General features: G+C 40.5%; 1 protein-coding gene and 1 pseudogene across 15 annotated transcripts in view; one reads left to right on the top strand and one right to left on the bottom strand.

Annotated features, from left to right (window-relative positions):
- The window catches only part of PEAK1 (pseudopodium enriched atypical kinase 1), a 346,674-nt gene that overhangs the window by 239,816 nt on the left and 81,377 nt on the right, over positions 1 to 25,481 (top strand). For 2 of the 15 annotated variants that reach the window (XM_074328321.2, XM_074328318.2), the window contains one exon: positions 15,249 to 15,306. The exons of the other annotated variants lie outside the window; for them this stretch is intronic. The gene's annotated coding sequence lies outside the window, so the exon portion shown is untranslated. The remainder of the gene's footprint in view (positions 1 to 15,248; positions 15,307 to 25,481) is intronic. 15 annotated transcript variants of the gene reach the window in all.
- Positions 14,014 to 15,917, bottom strand: LOC109438575 (uncharacterized; annotated as a pseudogene).

Here is a 25,481-nt window from a genome sequence, read left to right as displayed (position 1 = left end):
TGCCCTTCTCATCTTCTAGAGGCTGCCCACATGCCTTGCCTTCTGGCCCATTTCCATCTTCAAAACCAGCAACAGCTGATCAGGTCTTTCTTGTATCACATCACTCAGAGTCTGGCGCTGTCACCTCACTCCTTCACTTTTAAGGACCCTTATTATTTGCTAGGTAATCTCGTCTTCTCAGAGTCTGTTCTGGGGGCACATTATGCTCAGAGACTCAGTCTGTCTCTGCCAGCAATTCCTTTGACACAGGTTCACTACGGAAATCTCACAAACTAGTAGCATAGAGGATAATGTCTCTTAATAAACCAATAGATTAATTTACACTGTTGCCCTAGACAAGGGGAGATGAAAGGAATAAAGCCCAAATTTAGTTGGAGGTGACCTTTTTACGAGTTGGTAGCTGGGAGAGATAGCTGAACCAACCTCAAGCTGACTTCCAGCTGCCAGCCCGAGAATGAAAGTCCCCTGTGGCTAGGGGATGACAATGCCAGCTGTTGGTGGGCAGGATGTTCTCCTTCTGGGGGCTAGTGCCCCAAACGTCTTTGGAGACCTATTTTGGGTCGGCAAAGAGTCGCACTGGCCAGACCGGAACTCTCTGTGTTTATGGTCTAAAGGTCCCCTTGCCATAGTTGCTCCTCCGCATGTTCTTACGGAGAAGCCCACAGCAGGAGCCTCAGCAGCTAGGCTACTTACTGAGTGCTTCTCAGCGACAACAGATGACCTGATGACATCGTCGCACAACTTACTTCATTCTTACATCTAAACAACGTTTAAAGACAATTTTGTGTTTTTCTTTGCCATAAGCATGCAAGTGGATTACGGTAACTTCACTTAAATCATAAATAAGTGAATTTGAAGTCATACCAAGTCAGTGCACAAGATCCTACTTTAATCCCGTCCGGGGAGTCCCTCTTTCCATACAAGGCAACATTTTCACAGGTTCTGGGAAAATGCGGACATTTTGGGGGGCCATTTAATCCTCTCAGTTTCTCATAGAAAGTTGGGTTCATTGCTGTCGCCCACTGGACAGATAAAGGGTGCTGAAGCAGGAGTCTGTGACGGCCAGAGTTTTATAATTAGTTAGCCTGAGGGGGATCTTTTAAGTCTCAGTACAGAAAGCTTTCTACTGGATCATACTTCCATAACATTTTTATCAGTATTAGGCATTTGATGCTAATGTAGGTAAATTGCTTTCATGTCTCCAGATAATCAAACTTGAATTCAACCCAAATTAGACTTGATTCAGTGCCCTTGCCATCTGTTAGCTTGTTTGATAATCTGTGTGTTTTTTTAAAAAAGCATCTTTTCCTGAAGGATAAAGACATAAGCTAAGGATTAAATGGATGCAGAGTTTTGACTTTAATCAGATACTTTGAAAATTCTTTTTGCTAGTGTCTAGACTCAGTGGTTGAGGGTCTATGGACATCTTGAACTTTCTATATCATCTTTTATGTCACTATTTTTTAATTGTACATTAAAAGAGATAAAAGGTTGTGTTTAATATAATTTTTAAAGATAGTTTCAATTTATTTTCTTTTTATATAACTGTTTTCAGAGTTTACGTCCTGTATTTCATTATGCCAGTAAGTAGTTGAGTGTATTCTGTAAGGTTAGTTGCTAGTCTGTAGATACTTAGTGCTTTTCTTATTTTAAAAATAGCAATAGAGAGAAGATAGTCCTTCAAAGCTGAATTTTAACAAAAGGAACCCTTTATAGAACCCATGTTTTATAGCTGGTATACATAGTGGTAATGGACATTAATAAATTGCTCATGACTTGTTTTCTTTTTAGGCCATTACTTCAGTTTTGCATTAATAGTTTAGTTCTCACAGTTATATGTTTCTGTCTTATCAAAATCAAGTATTTTTACACAATTCGCACATTAAACTTTAACTGTTCCATAATTCATTACTTTTGGTTGTTTCATTTGGTTTCTATTATTCTAAACAGCAGTTTGATTTTTGAGTCATTTTCCTAGCTTTTTCCCTTGGGCAGGAAGGACAAAGGTTTTCCTCTATATGACATTGCCTAGAATTCATAGATCTTCTAGTTAATGTAAGCAATTAAATGAAGAAGAACGGAAGCAAGGACAAATGCTGTAGTGAACAATGACTAATGAGCTTCACCCTGAGTAGAAGCCACTTGCCTGGCTCCCTTAGTCTCAGAAACAATACTGAAAATGGGGTATCGTTTTCCCAGAGCTGCTGGTGGCTCTAGCCAAGGGAGTGGCCGGGTACAGAGTGGGATAGGATGTGCTGAGGTCAGAAACCAGAAATGTTTCAACACAGGAGGAGAGGAGGGCGTGTGGTGGGTATGAGGGAGTGTGGAAACAGCGTGATTTCACAGGATCGAGTGGGACTTTGACATGAGTCGGGACTGGGCTCATCTCAGCTTCCTACTGAAAGGCTCTGTGGCTTCGGGCAGGGACTTCATTTCTGCAATCCCTCACTTCCTCATTTATTAAAGTGATAATTTCTGTCCCTCAAGGTTATTGTATGAATTAGAAATATGACATACATAGTACTAGAAGTAGCCCAGTAAATAGAAACTATAAGGATAAAAACAGTAGACTGCAGCTGGTGGGCAAATGCCTAGCAGAGTTTTCTTAACACTAGATTTTTCTCACCAACTCTTTAAGGTCTCCAGGGGAAGAGCTATATTCAGAGCCTTGTCCCTTATTTCAGAGTAGCACAGACCCATTTCCAGCCCAACCTGGGCCTGCACTGTGTGTGTGTGTACACACAGAGGGTGCCAAAAAATGTATACACATTTTAAAAAAGGAAAAGTGTATTAAAATTGTAATACTCAATGTATACTGATAACAAAAAATGAATACAAGTCACGTTTGACATCTGCAATTACAAGAGGTGCTCAAAGTGGTTACCGTCAGCGTCCGGATACTTCTGATTACGGTGAACTACTGCTTGAGCAACGCTGACCCAAGTGTTCACTTATATGCATTTTTTTGGTACCTCCAGTATACGTATAGAGGGAGAGAGAGAAAAAAAGAAAGAGAATGCAGACAAAGACCTTATACTCTTCATCCTGGAAGGTTTTTGATTCTTCATTTATTTTGAGTTTGCTCGTTTCAGACCTACCAGTCAATTAGAGGATAAGAGATGAACTGAAAACAATGGCGTCCTCAATGCCAACTTCAATGTTAGCAAGTGCTTGATGCTCTTCATGCTTGATGCTCTTCCAGGAGGATCGAAGGTGCCTCACGTCATTCTGCTTGTTACTATAATGGTGCAGTTCTTGTTTCTATTGTACTTTTCCTGCTCACCAACTTCAGACAGTTACGATATGTTGTCTCATACTTTGCAGTAACTCACCTCTGGGGCAAAATACATTCTTTGCCATTACAAATGTCACTAACTGTAAGAAGCATAGAGTTTGGCGCCAGACACACCTGAGTTCTAAAATTAACTGCACTACGACCTAATTTATACCCTTGAGCCTCAGTTTCCTCATCTGTCACCTGAAGACGATGCCCACCTTCCAGACTTGTTGGGAAGGTGAGATGAGGTGATATTATATAAACTTTCCAGCACAGTGACTGTAGTACCTCAAAAAGTGTTAGTTTCTTCTCTCCCCACCCCCAAAATTAGAATTAAATTTTCTCACCTTTTCATACTGTGATATGAATTCTTTTTAATAATCAACTATATAGATGTTAACAAATGTTTAGCATTTCTCAGTTTTGCACGTCCTAAGCTAAATGTATCAAGTTCAGTTTAAGCAATTCAGGATTACTCTTAATGAGTTCAGGGAACAGATTCTTAAAAAGAGGTTTCACTACTGTCTTTTCAACATTAAGACCTGTATATTAACCTCAGATTTTACTGTATTTGTTGATAAGCTTTTCTATGTTGATACCGTTTCCCCATTTTCTGACATCATCTTTTCTTCATGAAGAAGTGATTAGTTCTGCCTTTCATCAGTCAAGAGTCTTTCAGGTATTGAAAATACTACATGGAATCTAGCATATTCTAAATATTTTCTTTTCATTACTTTTGGTATATAATCAGGGAAAAACTAATCCAGAGGCTGTTTTTACATTGATATATTCATGGCTCCTTCACAAGGAATTCCATGCACCTTGGATGTAGCTTGCCATGTAGCTTGCCTCTTGCCAGAGGCAGAAATGACTACTTCCGAGTTGTATCTTAAGAGACAGAGACAGAAGTAGAACCCCCAACCCTGACTGTGTTAGATGTCAGACCACGCGGCTCCTTTGTGCATCTGTCTGACTCATCTGCTTTTTGTGAAACTTGGTATTTATTTTAGACTCTATTAGTGTTCCAAACCAAGCTAAGGTTTAATATCAATGGAGTCTTCTTGTTAGAGCTACCTGTAAAATAAAAGCAGGTGCTATGCCCTTTTTCATATGGTTTCACATTGAACTATTCATATCCTCAGTGCTGAAGAAACATGTTTTCTGTCTTTTTGCCTGGATTTGTAGGGTATTGACCAACTGTGCTCTTCACAATTTAGATTGTTTCTCAGAGTAGTCTAAAGTTGTCATAGTCTACTTAGGTTGGTATAAATCATTGCTTCTCTCCAGTTAGTCAAGGTTCTAATTTTTCTAACATGATTGGTTCTCTTTAAGTGTTTGGGGTAGGAATTGGGGTTGGTTTTGATATCTTCTCTTCTTGAGTTTTGTCTTATCTCAGAACATAGACCAAAATATTCTCTTATTTTGGGGGTCAAAAAAGGTAAAACTAAAATTTGAAAAATAATAGAAATCTTCCTAAAATTATTAAACCAAAATAATAGAAGTTTTCAAAAAAAATTTGGATCATTGCACAGAAACCTCTTGATGAAAATTCACGTTATTTTTGACTTTTAATTATGTCCAAAGTAATTAAATTCTGCTGGAATAATTAATTCCACCTCTTTTTTTTTTTTTTTAGGAAAGTGCCCAGGGAAAGTAATCAAATTTAAATGGCTTTTACCATTAGGGAGGCTTTTCTAGTCTGTAACTACAAATTTTGTTGTTTCTATTACTGGTTTACCCTTCCCTAAGAATTCTTTTAATATTAAGTTTTTAAGGAATAACCATTGCCATACGTCATAAGCAAGCACAGCTGTATTGAAATTGTGTCTTTTAGGCTTATTTTTGAAGTGGAAGTATATTGTCTTTAATTTTAAAGGTATATTCAAAAATCACATTTACTACCATACTCTCTAAAGTCTCCAAAATAATTAAATTTAGACTTCTGTTAGGTTTCCCTTGAGATTGATTTTTTGATGTGCACACAAAACTCGCTGCCATTTGTCGTCCTCTGAGGCAGCGGCGGCGGCGACGCACGGGCCTCACAGCGCCCTCTCCTCCGAGGGCTGTGCCCTGTTGCTTCCTTACCTAAGCAGCCACTCAGTTTTCAGTGCCATCAACAAATCGGAAACCAGTTTTTCTCAGTAAATCTAGAGAGATTTGGGAAATTAGAGTATGTTTGGAATTGTGGTGATCGCCAAGATAATATAAAACAGAAGAATGGTGAGTACAAGGAGCTAGGAAAACAAATGGTTTCTAGGATTCTTTCTCTTTCAAGAGTGTACCCAGTAGTATTTTGAGACCTTGCAATAGATTATGCCTTTCTCTCCAGTGCAAACAGTGCTTAACGGAAAGCAGAGCATGGCAACCTGCCACCCCGGAGTTCCTTTTGCAATTTTTATTCCCTGAGCTCGCGATGCTAGGCTTTCCTTGCCTGATGGGCCACATTGGGGGGAAGGAGCTGGATCAAGAGCCTCATTGATCTGCTTATTTAACAAATGACCTTCGTGAGTTTGCAATATCTTCTCTTTAGTATAAGGGAAAACACAAGCCCGGTGTTTAGCTGGCTCTTGCTTATGAAGGTTAAATGGGTTATGGAAGAAAAGCAGGTTTCACGGGCGCCTTAGGATAAAATATCGCGTGATCCAGATGACAAGCAAGAATGATGGTGTGGCCTCTGCATCATCCTGGGACACACTTGGGAGTGTCGCACAGCAGGTCCACACCTCCTGTGGGCACGCGTTTAAGGGGGGCTCCTCCCGTCGGCCGGCGGTAGCACACTCTCCTAGTTGCCTTCACGTTCATGTGCTCCTCCCCTGACGGGGCCTGATTGATTGCTACATGCCCCCATCTGGTACTTAGCAAGACTATTCATTTTTAAATGTTGAAATGTCAGGGCACGGTGCACACCAGTTAAAATCATTTCAAGTGGATTGCGTTGGAGTAAAGTATGCGTGTAGCAGGACGTCACTGGAATTCAGCGTGCGTCTCGGGGTGCACACCGCAGCCTGAAGTCAGAACGGCAGGGGTCAAGAAACAGGAAATTCAAGAGCAGCCGTCCTTTTCCTGAAAGTATCTGCTCCTCTACTGGGCTTTCTTTCTCTCGTTTCATTTTTCCATTGCTCCTGGCAGTGGTCGTGATTGTCCCATCTTTTCTTTATTTGGGGTTCCCTTTTCTCTCACTCTCCATATTTATCTTCTCTCTTTTTTTCCTTGTTCCTCGTTTCCTCATCTCCCCCCACCCCCACCCCCCCCACCCCCGCCCCAACCCCATCATTCTCCAGTCACACGTTAAGACACAACAGTTGGGTTAGTAACTATGTAGTGATACCCTAACGTCTTAGCTCTCCATGTCCTGGAACTAGAATGAGTTCTAGTTGGCCAAATCTCCTAGATAACTGTAAGCTTGAGTTCGTTAAACACGAAAATGTTTTTAGAGTATTCACTTGGTGCTTATGTGCCCTACTTTTTTTTTTTTAACACAGGCTAAGATTTGGAATACTTTTTCCTCCTCCTATCTTTGTTTATTTTTCAAGTTGGCTATAATACAATGGGTATTTATTTTATAATTAAATAAACTTCTAAATGCTAAAGCCATTTGTATGAAAATCTTTCCAAAATACATTTCATACCTCTGTTGTTTTCGACTCTTACTAAATACGGTACTGAACATAATTTCCCATTTTCTTGATACTTGCTCTCATTAGTGTGTCAGTCATGGCACTAGGAAATACAGTGATGACCTTAAGGAATGTGGGGTTATTGGCCCCACACAGAAATGCTTTTTGCATTCTTAAGTCTGCTGTTGTGTATTTTTCTTTCTTCTCCTTTGCTGTCAGACAGTCACTTGTCACTTCTGTCTGAACCTCTATCCCCTTTTAAGTTATTTTGATCTGTGAACCCAGATAATAGAGAATGCATCATTCATTCATCTGTTGAAGTATACAGTACCCGAAGAGAGTAAGAAATGCCTGCTGTCTTTAAGGAGCTAAGACTAGTGAATGAGAGAGAGAGAGAGAGAGAGAGAGAGAGAGAGAGAGAGAGTCATATACAAAGAGCCATATATACCATGTGATGGGAATTTTAAGTAGGAAACTGTTAATTCTAAAAGGAGGATCTGCAGCTTCACAGGGGAGTTGACTGAAGCATCACAAGTTCCATAAAATTTTGAACAATTGTTATATGGATGGACATGTACGAGAAGATTTAAAACATGGTAAGAGTATTAGATCACAAAAAAGCATTACGAGATATGATAAAAAAAAAATTGCAGTGAATGCTGCTGCTTCCGAGTGCCATCCAAAGGAAAGGCAGGGATCTTCAATATGGGAAGCGGTGTGTCAAACCTTAGTAACAGTGTGTGACAAGTTTCAACTTGTTCCGTGCAGTCAGTAGGGTGTGAGCTACGGTTGAGAGAAGGTGTGTTTTAAAGTGTGCCGTAAATCATCCTCATCATAACAACACTCTGTGTCACACTCTCTTCTGGTATATGGCAATTTCTGTCAAATAAAAGCATTACGGTGTGTCCTCTTCCACCTTATTCACTGGATCTGGCACTGTGTGACTTCTGGCTCTTCCCCAAAGTCAAGATGATTCAGGACATTGAGGTAGCCAAGGTGGAGCAACTAAAGACAGGAAAGAGAACTTCCAGAACTGCCTCAGAAAGTGGCAATATCTATGGGATAAATGTGTTCGTAGTAAGGGTGAGTATTTTGAAGGGTATTAATGGCAATATGACATTTACTGTAATAAATTTTTTTTATTTAAACATTCACCATATATTTTGATCACACCTCATATATTTTATTCTAAGGAGTTCAAATATATAGGCAACTGAGAACCACTAATGGTTTTCTGAAGAAGTAAAGTGAAAAGATCTGTATTTTAGAGGAATTAGGAGACATCAAGAAACTATCCCAGTATCTCAGACAACGAGCAATGAAATCCAGGATTCAGGTTATGACAAGGGCTGTCAAAGGGAGAGGACAGACTGGAGAGACGGAACCTGACTCCTAACTGGCCACAGCATGAGAAGAACCAGGAAGGGTCAAAGTTGACCCAGCCTGAATGCCTACCAACTTGTGATACCATAATTGTTATTATGCCGGGGAAAGGTGGGGCATGTTTTGGAGGAAAGATAATCATTTCTGTTTGGAGAGGTTCAGTAGGCAGTTGGAAGCTTACTGGAGCTTCAGAAGATGTGGCAAGAGAGGTGTTGGCTCTGGGAAGTTATTCCACCCTAAAATATATGGGAATAGAAAAGATCACAGAAGAGATGGTTAGAAAGAGTATTTTGGTGGAAAGGGAATTTAGGCACCCTTTTGAAAGAGTAATGGGGCCCACATATTCCACTGAAATAAATTAACAGTATTATCTGAGCAGGGTCGTAGTGAAAGGGATAGAGGATATACAAATAAAGGGCAGCACGAGAGAGACATTTACAATTCATCAAATTGTAAGGAGAGCATTCACGTTTATTTTTGTACAAATAATTCCAACAAAACTGCTTTTAGTTGAGCAAATTAAATTTCAGTGCAAAACAAGAGTAGTCTATAAATGGAACACTAAGTCTTTTTCCTACTTTGTCTAGTTTTCAGCTGTACCTTGAATAGGTCATCTTGCCAGATAACTATTTCCATAAAAGAGTTGTTTCTTATTATAATGAGAAATACTGTTAATTGTTTGAGGTTGTTAAAGGACTCTGACTACAACTTTATTTCTCCTGTTGTTAAATTTGTTTGATTCAAATTGGCATTTTAACCCAAATTTGCATTCACATAATCTTTTGAACTGATAGTAAATTTGGGGAAATAAAAGTATTCATGTTACTGAACAGCATGTTCATTGTGTTAAATACTTTATCTGTGTATACAACTTGATCCATGTACAGGAAAAAGGCCTGTAAGAGTACAGAGTAAGAGTTTGGGTTTGGGGTTTTGTTTGTGTGCATATCTTTAGTTTCGGATTGCTTTTATTTATGTAAGAATTAAATTGTTTTTCACTAAAAATGTTATAAGGACCATGAGGCCCAGAGAGTTTGAGTGACATATCAGACTGACACATCTAATTAGTAATGGCCTTGAATGTTGTTCATTTGTGCCCCTGAGGATTTTGTTACAGTCACCACAGACCAGGCACCCAGCACCTTTCCAGGGATGGCTGGCATTCTTCCTATCACTGTCCATTCAGAGAAGCACTGGCTCTCTGTAGTGGCCCAGTGACACAGACCCTGGCAGGGCTCTTCACTGGTGAGGAGAGTGAAGACCCAGCATGTTTTTGTGGAGGGTAATCTAGCTTTTCCTCTCTCAGACGTGGTCTTCTTATATATTCACATTCCCTCACTCCCCAGAGTCCACGCTCCTGCTCTTTTCGTGAGAACAGCCCTCTGGGAATGTGCTGGCACTTGCTCGTGTCCATCTGGAGTGTGTGAATCTCCTTGCCACAGTTCCCACCCTTCATGCTCTATCGTTGGCCCCGTCACTTCAGTTACTCAGCCCAAGTTTTATTTTCTGCCTTTATGTACAGTAAAATAAAGGGAACTGGAGAATTGTCACTTCACTTTCTTTTTTCTCTTCCCCATCCACTTTAGCATCCAGTCTCTCTTATATTTCTCTCACCAAACTATTTGTACTCAAGATTTAGAGTCAGGTTTATATAAGAAAGTAGCAATTAAAATATTTTTTAATGGGAAGAGTTTTAATCACATACGTGGTTTTACACTATGTTTGCTATTTTCATTCAGGCATTGGTTTTCTCATTATCCTCTACACTTGAAGTAGTGGAATTGTTGCGGACTTAATTGTCCACACTTTTCAGTATGCCTCTAGGAAAATCACCCTGGGGTTTCATTTAGAGATCCCAGAGTTGTACTCACTCCCTGTCCCTCTCCCCCAATGTCCCACTGTTGATAAGTGTTATCTATCAAATCAGCCCCTACCCATGAATTCCTACTGCCTCTGTGTTAGTGTGGGGCCTTACCTGGTCTAGTATGATAAAAATCGGACCATTCACATTGCCTCCAAACCTGCCTCCTCCTGTCAATGTATCCTTTCCATGTCCACCTGAATTCTTAAATCACATTACCCTATGGCTCAGCAACTCCTTCCCTGATACGCTCTGACAGCCTCTCTTGAATCTAATGCAAAACACAAATCTAAAATGGGATGTTAAAGTTTCTTTGAAAGTCAGTTGTTCAGAACTTGGAGTTCATTTTCCCTGTAGAAACCGTAAGTGGTAGATAGAGTACAAGCTAGCTGAAACTTGCAATTAAAGCCTCCGTGATAATTGAAGCCTACCAGGATAAGTTAACAGTGTTTCCACAGAAATAGGCTCCCAACTGCCCGATCAGTATGTTATGTTAAGATGTGGTATAGATCTGTGTCCTGTATTAATAAAGAGATTTAATAAAGGAGGAAAGAACTAATACCCATTAAATGCTTATTATGAATCAGCCTCTGTTTAGGCACTTTATTTCTATTTTCTTGTGATATAATTGACATATAACATTGTATAAGTGTAGGGTGTACAATGTGTTGATTTGGTTCACTTATATGTTGTAATACGATCAACCACCATAGTGGTAGCTAACACCTCTGTCACATCCCAGAATTACCATTTCTTTTTGGGGGTGGAACATTTCAGATCTAGTCTCTCACCAGTTTTGAAGTATGTAACACAGTGCAGTTGCCTGTAATCACTGTGCTGTGCCTTAGATTTCCAGCACTGATTTATCTTCTAACTGCAAGTTCGTACCCTTTGACCAACATCTCCCCAGTTCCCACACCCTTGAGCCCTGGTAACCACCACTGTAGTCTCTGTTTCTATGAGTTTGACTTTTTTAGATTCCTCATATAAGTGATATCATACAGTATTTGTCTTTCTCAGTCTGACTTATCTCACTTCTCATAATGTCCTCAAGTTCCATCCATGTTTCTGCAAATGGCAGGATTCCTTCTTTCTCATAGCAAAATAATATGAAAGTGGGAGAGAGAGAGAGAGAGAGAGAGAGAGAGAGAGAGAGAGAGAGAGAGAGAGAGATACCGGGGTGCCAAAAAATGTACACATTTTAAGAGATGTTATCTATGTTTTACTTTTTGAAGTTGAATATAATTACATAGCAATGTGTAGTATGACGTTCGCTCAAAAGATGGTGTTAATCAAATGCATGCTAGCGTCATTCATTGTATTACAATTTTAATACAGTTTTTTCATTTCTTAAAATGTGTATTTTTTGGCACCCTCTGTATATCTCACATATACATCTTCTTTATCCTTTCATCCTTAGGTTGTTTTCGTATCTTGGTTATTATAAATAATGCTGCAATAAGCATGGAGTGCAGATATCTTTTTGATATCCTGTTTTCATTTCTTTTAGACATATACCCAGAAGTGGGATTCCTGGATCATATGGTAGTTCTGTTTTTAATTTTTTGTGGCACCTCCATACTGTTTTCTATAGTGGCTGAACCAGTTTACATTCCCACTAACGGTACGAGGGTTCCCTTTTCTCCACATCCAACACTTATCTCTTGTCCTCTTCATGATAGCCATTCTAACAGGTGTGAAGTGGTACCTCATTGTGGTTTTGATTTGCATTTACCTGACGATTAGTGATTTTGAGCTTCTTTTCATGTATCTGTTGGCCATTTGGATGTCCTCTTTGGAAGAATGTCTGTTCAGTTCCTCTGTCCATTTTAATCAGATATTTTTGTTCTTATTGAGTTGTATCAGTTCCTTATATGTTTTGGGTATTAACCCCTTATATATGGTTTGCAAATATTTTCTCCCATTCCATAGGTTGCCTTTTCATTTTGTTGTTTTGTTTGCTATGCAGAAGCTTTTTAGTTTGATGTAGTCCCACTTGTTGTTTTTGCTTTTCTTACTTGTACGTTTGGTGCCAGATCCAAAAAATCGTTGCCAAGACCAATGTCAAAGAACTTTTTCCCTGTTTTCTCCTAAGAGTTTTACAGTTTTAGATCTTAAGTTTAAGTGTTTAATTTTTGAATTGATTTTTTGTATGTCGTGTAAGGTAGAGGTCTGGTTTCATTGTTTTGCATGTATCTGTCCAGTTTTCTCAATACCATTTATTGAAGAGATTGTGCTTTCTTCATTGTATATTCTTGGGTCTTTTCTCGTAAACTAATTGACCATATAAAATGGGTTTATTTCTGGGCTATCTATTCTGTTCCATTTGTCTATGTGTCTATTTTCATGCCAATACCATGCTGTTTTAATTACTATAGCTTTGTAATATAGTTTGAGATCAGGACTTATGATACCTCCAGCTTTTTCTTTTTCAGGATGGCTTTGGCTATTTGCGGTCTTTTGTGATTCCATACAAATTTTAGGGTTGTTTTTCTATTTCTGTGGAAAGTGCCTTTGGAATTTTTAATAGGGATTGCACTGAATCAGAAAGGAAGAAGTAAAACTGTTATTATTTGCAGATGATATAGAGAAAATCCTAAAGGCTCAACCAAAAAAACTGTTGGAACTAATCAATGAATAAATTTGCAGGATATAAAATCAATAGACAAATACCAATTCTGCTTCTATACACTAACAGTGAGATATCTGAAGAAGAAATAAAGAAAATCCCATTCACAATAGTACCAAACACAATAAAATATAATACTTAGAAATAAATTTAACTAAGGAAGTGAAAGATTTATACATTGTAAACTATAAGACTTTGATGAAGGAAATCAGAGAAGATACAAACAAATGGAAAGATAACCCTGTGTTCATGGATTAAAGAATTAGTATTGTTAAAATGTCCATGCTACCCAAAGCCATCTTTAGATTCAATGTAATCCCTATGTATTTTATCTTAATTCATTTTCACAATAGCTCTGTGAGTTAGATGATTATTGTACTCATTTAATAGATGTTTAGCAAATTAATAATGTAAATAAGATCACAAGAGGAATCCTTACCTGACATATGAGAATATTGTTTTTAAGCACTGCTTTTCAAACTTTAGTAATTTATAGACTCCTTTTAATTGATTTTAAAAATGCAGTCTTTCAGTATACATTATTATAATTTTACTTAAATATGAACAAACATAAAATTAGGTATAAATTTCTTACGTTTATATTTCTCATTTAACTATAAACCAAAACAAATTTAAAAGTTAAGCACAAAAAAGCCTATAAAACTAATGAAATGCAAATTAACAACTTTTTTAATGCGATAGGTGATTTTTGGCTAAAACTGAATTGTTGCTCTCAAATGGGTATGGAACTGCCTGCCACCCTAAGGTTTCTTTTCTGTGATTCCTTACAATGAAAGTGGTGTGCTAGATGCCAGCTCAGATTAGCAAGACAAATGAGGATGTACATTTGTAATCATGCTGCAAATCTGGTTACGTGCTTAGGGGTAAGTGGCCATGGCAATGCCCCAGCATCTGTTTACATTAATTTATTTTAGGTGTAAACTTAGCTTTGAGTTCAGCGTTGAAGCTCTTTTGGAGAACTCATAAACCCTTGAAAATACATCCTGGATCCCAGTTTAAAAAATACTCTTTTAATGTGTTTTTAAGCCATTATTTATTTATAATTATGACAAAAATAATTCTTACCTTTTTTTTTTTTTTTTTTCTGGAGGGACTGGTTCTTTATTTTAAAAAGACATATGTCAATTCTCAGTATCAAAACAGTTGCACTGTTGGTTTTTCTTTCTCCCATCGGCCCCCAAAGACACCACACCAAAGGAGATTACATTTTAAGTCAGTAAGCTGCAGAATGCGCACCTAACAGACTTTACCAAAACCTCACCAAAAAGGGGTGCTGGGTACGGAAATAAACTTTTAAAGATCATCGCACGGCCAGACCACAAACTAAATGCAGAGCTCGCACAGCCAGATGGGGTAGCCAGTGTGCTCCAACCCCAAAGAAGCAAAGTTTCAAAATAATATAAAATTTAAAAACAGTTTTGTACATAAGCTTATTCAAGATTTCTCCAGCACTATCTGATACAAAGCACAAATGAGATGGCACTGTTAGACACAGCAGCTTCAGACCCAGAAAAGGGTAATGAGATGAGTTTCATATGGCTAAATCAGTGGCAGAAAAACATAATTTTTGTTTTCTTTCTTTCAAGGAGGCAGTAAAGTAACTGGTCACCCTCAATATAAAGGGCTCATGATCCATTCTGTGATCTGTTGGGAAGGGAAGGTAGAAATGGACAAGGATTTGGTCCCAGACAGAGATCACACTGTTTTGTTTGGTCACTTCTGATGAAAAAGAAAAAAAGAAAAAAAGAAAAAAAAGGCCCCAAAACACCTTAAAGCTGAAAACCTGAACATCACTTTTGTTTTGCTAACTCCTGGAATCACCCTTCTGGTTTGGCTGGTACTCTGTACAAAGCAATGAGGTACCCCATTGTAGAGTTTTCTCTGGGTTCTATTTGGTTCCCTACAAGGCAGGCCCATACCTCTTTCCCTCTCTACGGAGAAGACAATATGCATTACGCTGAAAAATTACCTTCTAAAAGTGAGACCGATGCTTCAGAACTGTGGAATTATTTGGAATGTTTTACAAATGGTGGCTACGTCAACAACAAAAAAGGTATTATGAAACGCGTATATCACAACATGCTTTTAAAGACACTTTGCATTGTGGTCCCATTCCCTTCAATGTTGTTCCCAAAGGTACTCGGCCTCTAGCCCAACCAGACTCTCTGGGGAGAGGCAGAGACAGTTTGGCGAAAAAGACACAGGGGTAGGTGTGGGAGGCAGCGACAGGACAAAGCAGCCTTCCAGTTAAAGATCAGCCCTCAGTTTAAAGGTCAGCTTCGGGCAGGCTGGCCTCAGGTGGAGTCGGGGTCACAGGGAGGAGCAGCGGCAGGGCAGGACGGGGGCGCTCTACGTCTCATTCAGGTCAAGCAGAGTCTGGTCCAGCCTCCGTTGTGTACAGAGGTGTTCCTCTTTGGTGCATTTCAGTTTATCTCCCAAATCACCAATTGTCTTTTCCAGCTTGGCTACCGCCCTCTCAGCAAACTCTGCCCGGGTCTCTGCCTCCTTGAGTTTATCGGTAAGAATCTTCATCTCTTCCTCGTATTTGTCTTCTTTTTGAGAGGACTTTTCCTCAGCAGCACTCAGACACTTCAGGTTCTGGTCCATCAGTCTCATCTGCTCATCCAGCTCTCGGACTCTGCCAGTTCAGCACGTTCCTCTGTGCGTCCCAAGTCTCCCTCAATAATCGCCAGCTTACGAGCCACCCCCTTGTGCTTCCGATCTGCCTCTTGTGCAATGTGCTTAGCTCCTTTGAGTTGGATTTCCTGGAGCTCCATCTTTTCTTCATCTTTTAAGGCTCGGTTTTCAATAACCTTCACACCTCTCGCTCTCATCAGCAGCCTTCTCAGCTTCCTCCAGCTGTTGCAGGGCGGTGGCCAGGCGCTCCTGGGCGCGATCCAGCTCCACTTCAACCAGCTGGATCCCACGGTTCAAGGACGCCACCTCCGCCTCAGCCTGCTCCCGAGCCCGCCTTTCTCCCTCCACTTCCCGCTGGAGGCGCTCGGCCCTCTCCTCTGCACCGTCCGCCTGCTGCTGCAGAACCTGGGTCTTGCGCTTGACCGCCTCGATGGCGGTGATCCCGGCCATGGTGCCCACCCAGCTCCTGCTCGCGCTCAGCTTCCTGCCTCCTCCGCTCGGCGCTGCAGCCCCGTCTCCAATTCTTATCTATTTTTTGGAACAGGTCTTCCAAGTACCTCTACCAGGAAAGACTGTTATACTAATTTATAGTGTCTCTTTGAAAGCAAAGCAATAAATTTTTATTTTTTAAAGTATTATATAATTCAGACTTTCATTAATTTAGACGTACTTTTTTCCTTTGAAAGTCTACATATAAATATTTGACAGATTGTATTAGCTACTCTTTTCTGTAATGAGGGAAGGCAAAATTGAGTGCGATTGGAAAAATAATACCTCCTCCCAAATGTACAAGTTGAGGAAGACAATAAGGCCTCCAGCAATGGGAAGGGTAGTGACAAATGACATTATTGCTTCCTCTGATTATGTTGCTATAAACACTAAGTGTGACTTCTCTCAGAATAATCAGCTGCTTTCTAATTTCTCTTTCCTTTCTAACTTCTTTTTACCCTTCTTTGTCTTCTTTTGCTTACCTTTGAATCTCGCAGTGCCCTCCTTTCCCCTTATTCCCTTCTTTTAAACCAGAGAGCAGGTGTCTTTTCACATCTTCATTAGCCTACAGTCTTGGCTTTCTTCTCTGGACAGCTCAGTGGTCGAGGGCAGTGAAAGGAAGAACACAGCAAGGCCACTCCTACCAGTGTCTCCCCATCCTCTCAACTGGCCACTTCAGAGATCCCTCCAAATAAGGGGGCTCCTGATTCGGGCTGGGCTGCATGAAACATCATGCTGAATGTACCTCGGAATCGTCGCTCGCTTGTTCAGTGCTCTGGAGCACAGAACGCACAGCTGTGGGCAGCCAGGCATCTGCCTGTTGGTTTACTCCTGGCTTGTCTGCAGTGCGCCTGCAGACTCTGCCCCACTCAGAGGCCAGCTGCAGAAGCTTGCGTGTGCTCATCCCTGACGCTTCTTTGTTGGGTAGAATCCCACTCTGGTGGGCAGTGCTGCTCCTCCTGAGTGGGTTAACTTTCAGGTGTGACTCTGCTGATTCCGGGCGCAGCCTCCAGACGGCACATGTAGCTGAGCCCCCAGTCATGCAACCTGCACTCACTCTTGCAGCCTGGCTCTGCCCTTCACTGGCTGTGGGACACTGGACAAGTGTCAAGCTTCTTGATCAGTAACGAGGGGCCAATGGCAGTATGTGCATCACAGGGTTTTTGTGAGAACTGAGTTTTAATGGATAAAGTACTTCAAATAGTGCCTGGGACTTAGTAGGAAATGCTAGCTAGAATTATTATTCAGCAGGCATTTATTTAGTATCTCATATATCCCAAGCAATCCAAAAGATGTAGGGATGAAAAAGACAGCCCTTCCTTCTAGGGACTTAGATAATTACCACACAACATGGTATGATAATAAAGGTATTTAGGGAGTTTCATCACTGAGATACAGTTTGAACTGGTTCTCAAAGGATAAACAGGGTTTTGCCAAATGGAACAGGTTAGAGGAAATACTTTCCAGGCAGAGGGGACAGTTTGTGAGCAGAATAAAACTGAAGGACTATGCAGTCCTTGGCTGTGATTAGATGACATTTTAACCTCCTCTATGATGTGCACCTTCTTAAGTAGGGGTCTCAGGTGGGCTCAGTGAACATTTGGAACTTACAATCTCGTAACTAGTTATTACCGAGTTTATAGTAATTATCACTTAACTGGTCCATCATAAAGTTTGAATTTAAAACATGGGTTAGGATCAAAGCAGTGCTGCTTCACAGCGTGTGTGGGCTGTCATATGTCCTGAGGTGAAGTCCAGGGGACAGGAGCAATGCATTGTTAGAAATCCCCTGTGGTTAGAACAATCGGAAGTGGATGGGTGTCCCCCTTTTCACAGAGCTTCCTTTAACTTTTCAAAATTAAGCAAGTTTTGCTTTGGTTTCTTCTCTACCCAGGCGAATCTTATTTGTTCAGCTCTTGCCTGTTCTTGTGATAGCAAAGAACTGTGATTTTGTGTGTGTGCGAGAGCTGTGTTAAGGTTCCTTTTGCCCATGGAGTCTCCATTTATGCACCCCGTTAGAGCTGCTTTATCTCCTGCAAACCTCTTCCTGAAGCTACTTCCTCTCCCACCTCTTATTCAGAGACTGAAGTTTCTGGCAGCCGATTGAGGTATCGGGTCAGCATTTTTCACTGTGGAAGAAGGAAAGGTTGGGAACAGTGACAGGAGAGTACTTGTCACATTTTCCTTTCCTTTTCCTATAAGTGACCCACATGTTCCATTACAAAAGCCGAATGAGAACAGTGGCTTGTAAATGTCACCCTAGACTCCTGGACGTGGACTGTGCTGATGACGTACAGGCAACAGCCCCTCAGTGGCAGTGTTCTTAGAAGCCCAGGGACAGCAGTGAGGGTTCCTGACTGCCTCTGGCAGTGTGACAGATTTTGTGACAGAAAGCTGGGAGTCACAGGGTTGGGGAAGGAGCCTAGAAGTCCCTTCCCCATCCTCCTTGGCTGCCTCTAGGAAATGCTGGGTGTGGTTTCTTACACACACCTCCTCACACCTTCCATTGACTTGGAACTACATTCAGCTTAAGGAGCTCCTGCTCTGTCTTGCCAGCCTGTTTATTCCAAGATTGAATTCCAGTGTGCATTTAATTGTTTTGTATCAAATCTGCTTTAAACTATTGGACTAGAAGCAAATTAATTGTTGTCACTGTCTGTACAGCAGTCGAGAGTAAAACAGTAATAGGTTCTTAAAAAGCTGTCATGACTTGAGGTGAGTAGCTTCACCTACAGGCTGAAGGGCTTTGGTCTTGACAACTGTCAAATTTGAAGTCAGGTTTTAGGTCATGGAGTCCTGCCTAGCTTCCAGGGGCAGCTTCAGCCATTAAACTCTTCCACTGACCATTTCATCTGAGGGTTTGCTTGTGATTATAAGGGATGTGGAGGCAAATGAGCTTTTCTTATCAAATATTGCATTTGGGTGCTCTGAATCAGACCTGGTTTTGTTTTCCCAATTGACAGTCCTTTATTATTCAACTTAGATAAGTCCTTATCAGACCTGTGTTGGCAAGTAAATAGAACGCACCCGGGGTATACTGTTATATTTCTTCTGCTTAAGTGCCTTGGGAGACATCTTTCCTTTCTCAAGCATAACTGTGGGGAATCCAAGCTTCCCATTTGGGGGTCAGTGTTGAGTAGGCAAACTAGTGAGGTGCGATGACACAGAAGCTATGGGAGGTTTTCTGAGGCGCGCAGCCTAAGGATTGCTCATTAGGCAGAGCTGCGTCTGGTACAGCTTCTCACTGTAAAAGCTGTTACAGTGAAAATCGTTTTGACCCTGCCTTTTTAACTGCACGCCTTTGTCCCCACACATAGTCAACGTTGAGGAATGCAGCCGCGGAGTTCCAGCTTACTGGCTTAGACAGCAGCTCCATCTGGTGCTGGCTAACGGTGTTTGCTGGTTCGTTGCTTGGTTTTATAGCAGCATGAATATAGATGCACACAGAACTTGTAAGAGAAAGTCAGATCCAAGGTCTCGGCGTTAGAGGTGATTTCTGCAGCGCACAGCGCTGACCCACCCCAGGTGAGCTGCATATGTTGGTGCTATGGACACCGCTGTAGCTGCTAAGCGACTCTGCAGCCGTCTCGACACAATTAACTTCCTTGCACTCAAAGTGGGGAATTACTTTTGCTATCCATCTACCTGTCTTGGAAAATACACTGCGTGACTTATAAAGAGAAAATGTAATCCCTCTCACCAACAGGGGAGTTTGCTTGGCTAACGAGCTGCCAGGCCAGGCACTTTATTCTTTTGTGTTCAGAACCAGGTAGTACTGCTGAGTACACAGGGAATGTCTTCTTAAAAAATTCTTGGTGACTGACAGGAACTGCCCCAAATGTTAATAGAAGTTACTTCTGAATAATAGGATTACACGTGATTTCTATTTTCTTTATGCTTTTCTTATTTTTCATAGTGAGCATATATAACAAAAATCTTATATAACAAAAGAAAAAAATTAAAAACAAGACATATGGTAGATAGCTATAGCCTTGAGTCTCAGTTCTGGGGCTTTTTCATTTACTGTGGCCTTTCTTTCTGGGCCTCAGGTTTCCCTCGTCCTTAAAACAGAAGGAATGACCTAGGGGCCTGCTCAGTGTTAACATTCTAAGTTTGGTGGTTATCTACCCCTCTTTTCAACAGGATCTAGTTTCTGCCATCTTAAAATAAGGAAATCCTTTCTAGGCACCTCTCGCCAACACTCCCAGCTCTTTCTTTCTTGTTTTTCACCTGAACTTCTCCTGAAAGTTATCTACAATTACTGCCTCTTACGTCCTCACTCTTCAACTCACCACAGGCTGCTGTCCATCCCCATCGCTGCACCAGAAGAGTCCACACTGGGGTCACCAGGGAGCTCCCATCACCAGGTGCATTGCCACGTGGAAGTCCTCATCCCCCACACCTCTAAGCAGCATGGGAATAACTGTCTTCTCCCCCTTAATGAAATCTCATCTGGCTTCTGTGTCATCACACTGGCTGTTATCCTTGAGTCTTCTTTGGAGGTTCTCTTCTCCCTGACTCACCCACCAAGGCCACCTCCTCAGCTTACTCTCTAGTTTCTTTTTGGCCTAGATATTTATATGCTAATAATTCTGAAGCAGGTAAGAACATTCTTGCAGAATTCCTTTCTGGCTCTAGACTTCTCAATTCAGTTGCTTGCCCTGTTTACTTGCAGGCTGACAAAATATGGACTCATAATCTTCCCCCCCAAAATTGCACCGCCTCCAATGTTGTCTGTCTCATTCGAGCACATAAACCTAAAACCTCAACATCTCTTACTGTCTCCAAAGTCCAGTCTTCCTCTTCCTTCCAGGATGCCACATCCTAACCCAGACCCTTGTCATGTCTTATGTTGCCCACAGCAGCCCTTTAAACGATACCCTGGCCTCCTGGCCTGTTCTTCCCATTTCATTTTCCATATGGCAGCCAGAGCTGTCTTTTATTGTGTAAGCCAGATTTATTGAGGTTTGATTTGTATATAATAAAAATCGCCTTTTTAAGAGTACAGTTCTGTGAATTTTTTCTAAAACAATCAAGCAGTCTTTCTGTTCTTTTTTTTTCTTTTTTTTAAGATTTTATTGGGGAAGGGGAACAGGACTTTATTGGGGAACAGTGTGTACTTCCAGGCCTTTTTTCCAAGTCAAGTTGTTGTCCTTTCAGTCTTAGTTGTGGAGGTCGCAGCTCAGCTCCGGGTCCAGTTGCCGTTGCTAGTTGCTGGGGGTTGCTACCCACCATCCCTTGCGGGACTCAAGGAGTTGAACCGGCAACCTTGTGGTTGAGAGCCCACTGGCCCATGTGGGAATCGAACTGTCAGTCTTTGGAGATAGGAGCACGGAGCTCCAACTGCCTGAGCCACTGGGCCGGCCCCAGTTCTGTGAATTTTGACAAATGCATGCAGTCATATAATCACCAGCACGCAGCATGTGGATTGTTTCTGGTTTTTGCCCATAAACCTTCATGTACAGGCTTTAGTGTAAACATAAGTTTTCGTTTGTCCTGGGTAAAATACCTACAAGTGAGATTGCTGAGTTCCACGGAAAGTTTATGTTTACCTTCACATGAAACTGTCAGACTGTTTCAGAGTCTCTGAACCATTTGCATTCCCACCAGCACATAGGAGAATTTCAGTTGGTCCACATCCTCCCTAGCACCAGTTTTTGTTTCTGCTTTAATTTTATTTTCAGCATTCTCATAGCTATATAATGGTAGCTCATTGTAGTTACAATTTACATTCCTGTATGATCAGTGATGTTGAGCATTTTTTACATGTTTACATGCAATCCATATACCTTTGGTGAAGTATATGTTCTAGTCTTTTGCATATTTTTAGATCAGATTTATTTTCTTTTTGTTGAATTGTTCTTTACATATTCTGGATACAAAGTCCTTTGCCAGATATGTACTTTGCAAAAAAATTTTTCCTTATCTGTGGCTTGTCTTCTCATTCTTTTATCAGCATCTTTGTCAGAGCAAACATTTTTCATTTTGATGAAGTTCAAAGAATCTCTTTTTTTTTCTTTTATGGATAATGCTGTTGGTGTTGTATGTATCTAAGAACTCTGCCTGACCCAAGGTTGCAAAGATGTTCTTCTCTGTTTTCTTCTAAAAGTTTTATAGCATTACATTTCATACTGAGATCTGTGGTCTGTTTTGAGTTGTTTTTCTGTGCATGGTGTGAAGTAGAGATCAGGGTTCATTCTGCTGCCAGTTATAGTGCGTTGCTGAAAAGAATCTCTCTTTCACCTTCGTCAAAGATCAGTTGCCTATATTTGCCTGAGTCTGTTCTTGGGCTCCATTCTGTGCTTGTTCTGATCTATGTTGGGGGTGACAAGCTTTTTCTGTAAAGGACCAGATAGTAAGCACTTTAGATTTTGTCAGGCAAATTCCACAGCATCGTGTAGGTTCTTCATAACAAGACAGAAAACGTTTCCATGAATTTTTGGACAAAATTTAAAATACAATAATTGAGTAGAATTTTTAAGAAGAATGGAGTTCTTTTTGGGAAAGAGATAACATTTTGCTTAATTAGGGTTCAAAGTGAGTGTTTCTTCTCATCAAAATTGATCCCAAATGTTTGTCTATTAAGGCATATCTATAATGAAATTTTACGTATTTTTATCTTTGAAAAGTACCTTTTCACCCAGGTGATGCATGTAGCAATGGAAACACTGCAATTCACAGAGTGATGGAAAGCATTACAAAGTAATCAGAGTGCCACATACAGTCTGTCATAACTACTCAACTCTCCAGTGTAGCACAGAAGCCACCAGGGACAATGTGTGAATAAATTAGCCTGGCTATGTTCCAATACAGCTTTACTTATGGGCACTGAAATTTGAATTTCATATAATTTTCCCTTGTCACAAAATATTATTCTTTTGATTTTTTTTCAATCATATAAAAATATTAAAAGCATCCTTGGCTTAGGGACATACAAAACGGGCAGCAGGCTAGATGTGGCCCTAGAGCTGTCGCTTGCTTTCCCTACTCCCCACCTGCCCCTACCCCTTGCCATTACCAGGCTGTCAGGACTATGGGAGCTTATACTAAGTAGTAAATCAGATCATGTGGGTCCTCCAACTTTGTGCTTTTTCAAAATTATTTTGGCTCTTCTAGTTCCTTTGCCTTTCCATATAAATTTTAGAATCACCTTGCTGATTTCTACAAAAAATTCTCCTCAGATTGTGGTTGGATTATATTAAATCTACAGAACACTTTGGGTAGAATTGACATGTTACCAGTAACAGTGTTGAGAGAACTCAGAGTATCTCTTCATTTATTTATGTCTTTGATATCTTTTATGAGTGTTTTGTCGTTTTCTGCATATAGATTTTAGAACTTGCACACATTCTGTTAAATTTATACCTAAGTATTTCATGTTTTTGGTTAGAACCACCTTTTTTAAAATGCAAAATAGATCGTGTTTCCCCTGTTCAAAACCCTTCAGTGGCTTCACACTGCTCTCAGGATCAACCTTAATCTTTAAAACCCTAAAAGGCCCTGCAAGATCTGGCTCCTGCTTTCCTTTTCAGCCTAATTTTATGCCATTTTTCCCCTTAACCAAAATGTTCTAGTCTCAGACTAGCAGGAAATGGTTTTATCAACTGAGGGATATAGCTTTTAGAATATTTGAAAGACTAAATAAATGTTTTCAAACTAACACTTGAGAAATACATGTTTAACCTTATTGAGAAGAGTGGTTCAGTGATCTCCAGCGGGTCGATGAACTCGGACTTCAGCTGGGTTGCTGGGCTCTGTGTGGACTTCTTTGATCTTTGAGTTAGTACTTCTCCCACTGAGGCAGAGTGCTTTATGCGTAGTGTTTACAAGGGACTTAGCTGTGTATATATCCTCTGAAGAAAGTATTTTTTTCCTCCTTGTAAATGTGCTGAAACTTAGCAAAAAGGCTGGTTTTCGGACCAAAACATGGATCCTGTCACTTTCATTGTACATGAATGAAGTTAAACTTTCCAGCGATTGAAATAGTTCTTACATGTACATACCTACTGACAACTTTATTAAAATACCCAAAGTATAAATGCAAGACTGTAGTGACGTTCTGTGGGAAGGTCTGCAGCTATGTCCTTAAGACAAAAGAGAGAGCCACAAGATGCATTTTAAAAATAAGCCTTAAAACCAGCACATTTAATCAACCGTTGTTTATTTACCTTCTTATGCTAGACATATAGAGAAGGCTAAGATATCATCTTTAAGCCTTAGCCTAAAGAAGCTCAAAAAACTTCTTTAAGTGAGGAAACAGACAATTAAAAATGAAAGTGCTTGTTCATGGAGATATGTCTAAATCGCTTTGATAGTACCATGGAGAAATGAGCAGCCAGTGTGATTTTGAGTATAAGACATAAGGCTAGAAGGGAGGCAAGGACCATCTCATGAAAACCTAACGGGCTTGTCGTCCATCCCGTAACTCAGAGGTTCCAATACCTCACTGCAAGAGAATTACCTGGAGAACTTGTTTTAATAAATCAGATTCGCAGACTCATCCGTCAGAGATTGACAAGGTATGTCTAGGGTGATTTCCCAGGTGGTTGTTATTTAACTTGCAACCTCTAGTCTGCACACTGACATTTGGTAGCCAGTGTGCCAGGTAAGATTGATCCACAGAATAGTTAAGGTAGGTAAGAAGATGATCATATTAGTATTTTAGAAAGTTAAATCTGACAGTAGTATGAAACAGTGGAATCACTTGAGAATTCATTAAAATGCAGCATCTGACCCAGTAGGTCTGGAGTAGGACCTAAGCTACTGCTTTTCTAACAAGCTGCCAGGTGAGGCTGATAGGAGTTGACTAAGGACTACACTTAGAATAACAAGGGTGGAGGCTAGATCGGAATGGAGTGAGACTACAGTCATGACGACCAGGTAACAGCCTATGCAGGAATCTAAGCAAAAAGATGATGAGTATTTGAATTACTCTCAGTATCTGGTAATGGCAAGAATGAGTTCTAGTGAAACATACTATAGACAAAATTGGCAAGACTAATTTAGGGAGCTAGTAGGATGTGGAGTTAGAAACGAGAGGTCTGAAGTATGGTCTGAAGGTTGAAGTTAGCTGCCTAGGCGGATGGTAGTGACAGTTAACTGAACTAGGATAAAAGACAGAAGAAGAAGGTGGCGTGGGGGTAGAGAAGGGATGGTTAGAGTAGGCTAGTCTCTTAGAGTTGAGAAAAAGGGTAGCCAGAAGGTTAGTTCTGAATGCACTGAGTTTGAAGAGTCAATGAGATATCCAAAATGTGAAGGGCGGGTAGAGGAAGAAGAACACACAATGGATAAGAAGTCAGACGGGCTGGTGGACCACAGAAGAGCACTTTCAAACCATTTCCAGGAAGGGAAGGCCACAGTATTATTGCCACAGAGACATCAAATAAAATATTAGATATGGTTCAACGAGAGTGCCTACAATTATGATTAAAAAACAAACTTTCCAAAATGCTGATTGGCTAAAGGGGGTTCAAAAAGCACCCAAATTAGTTTTTCTCTCACTCTTTTAATTTAAGGGATGGAGCCAGTTTTTCCTAAGCCATTCGTCATGAAAGCCTTCATCGTGCC

This window comes from Rhinolophus sinicus, chromosome 3 (genome assembly GCF_057876585.1).
Source record: "Rhinolophus sinicus isolate RSI-liver-muscle chromosome 3, RSI-T2T, whole genome shotgun sequence".
Lineage (NCBI taxonomy): Eukaryota > Metazoa > Chordata > Mammalia > Chiroptera > Rhinolophidae > Rhinolophus > Rhinolophus sinicus.
Note: the sequence above shows the minus strand (reverse complement) of the source record. Positions and strands in the feature narration are given on the sequence as shown.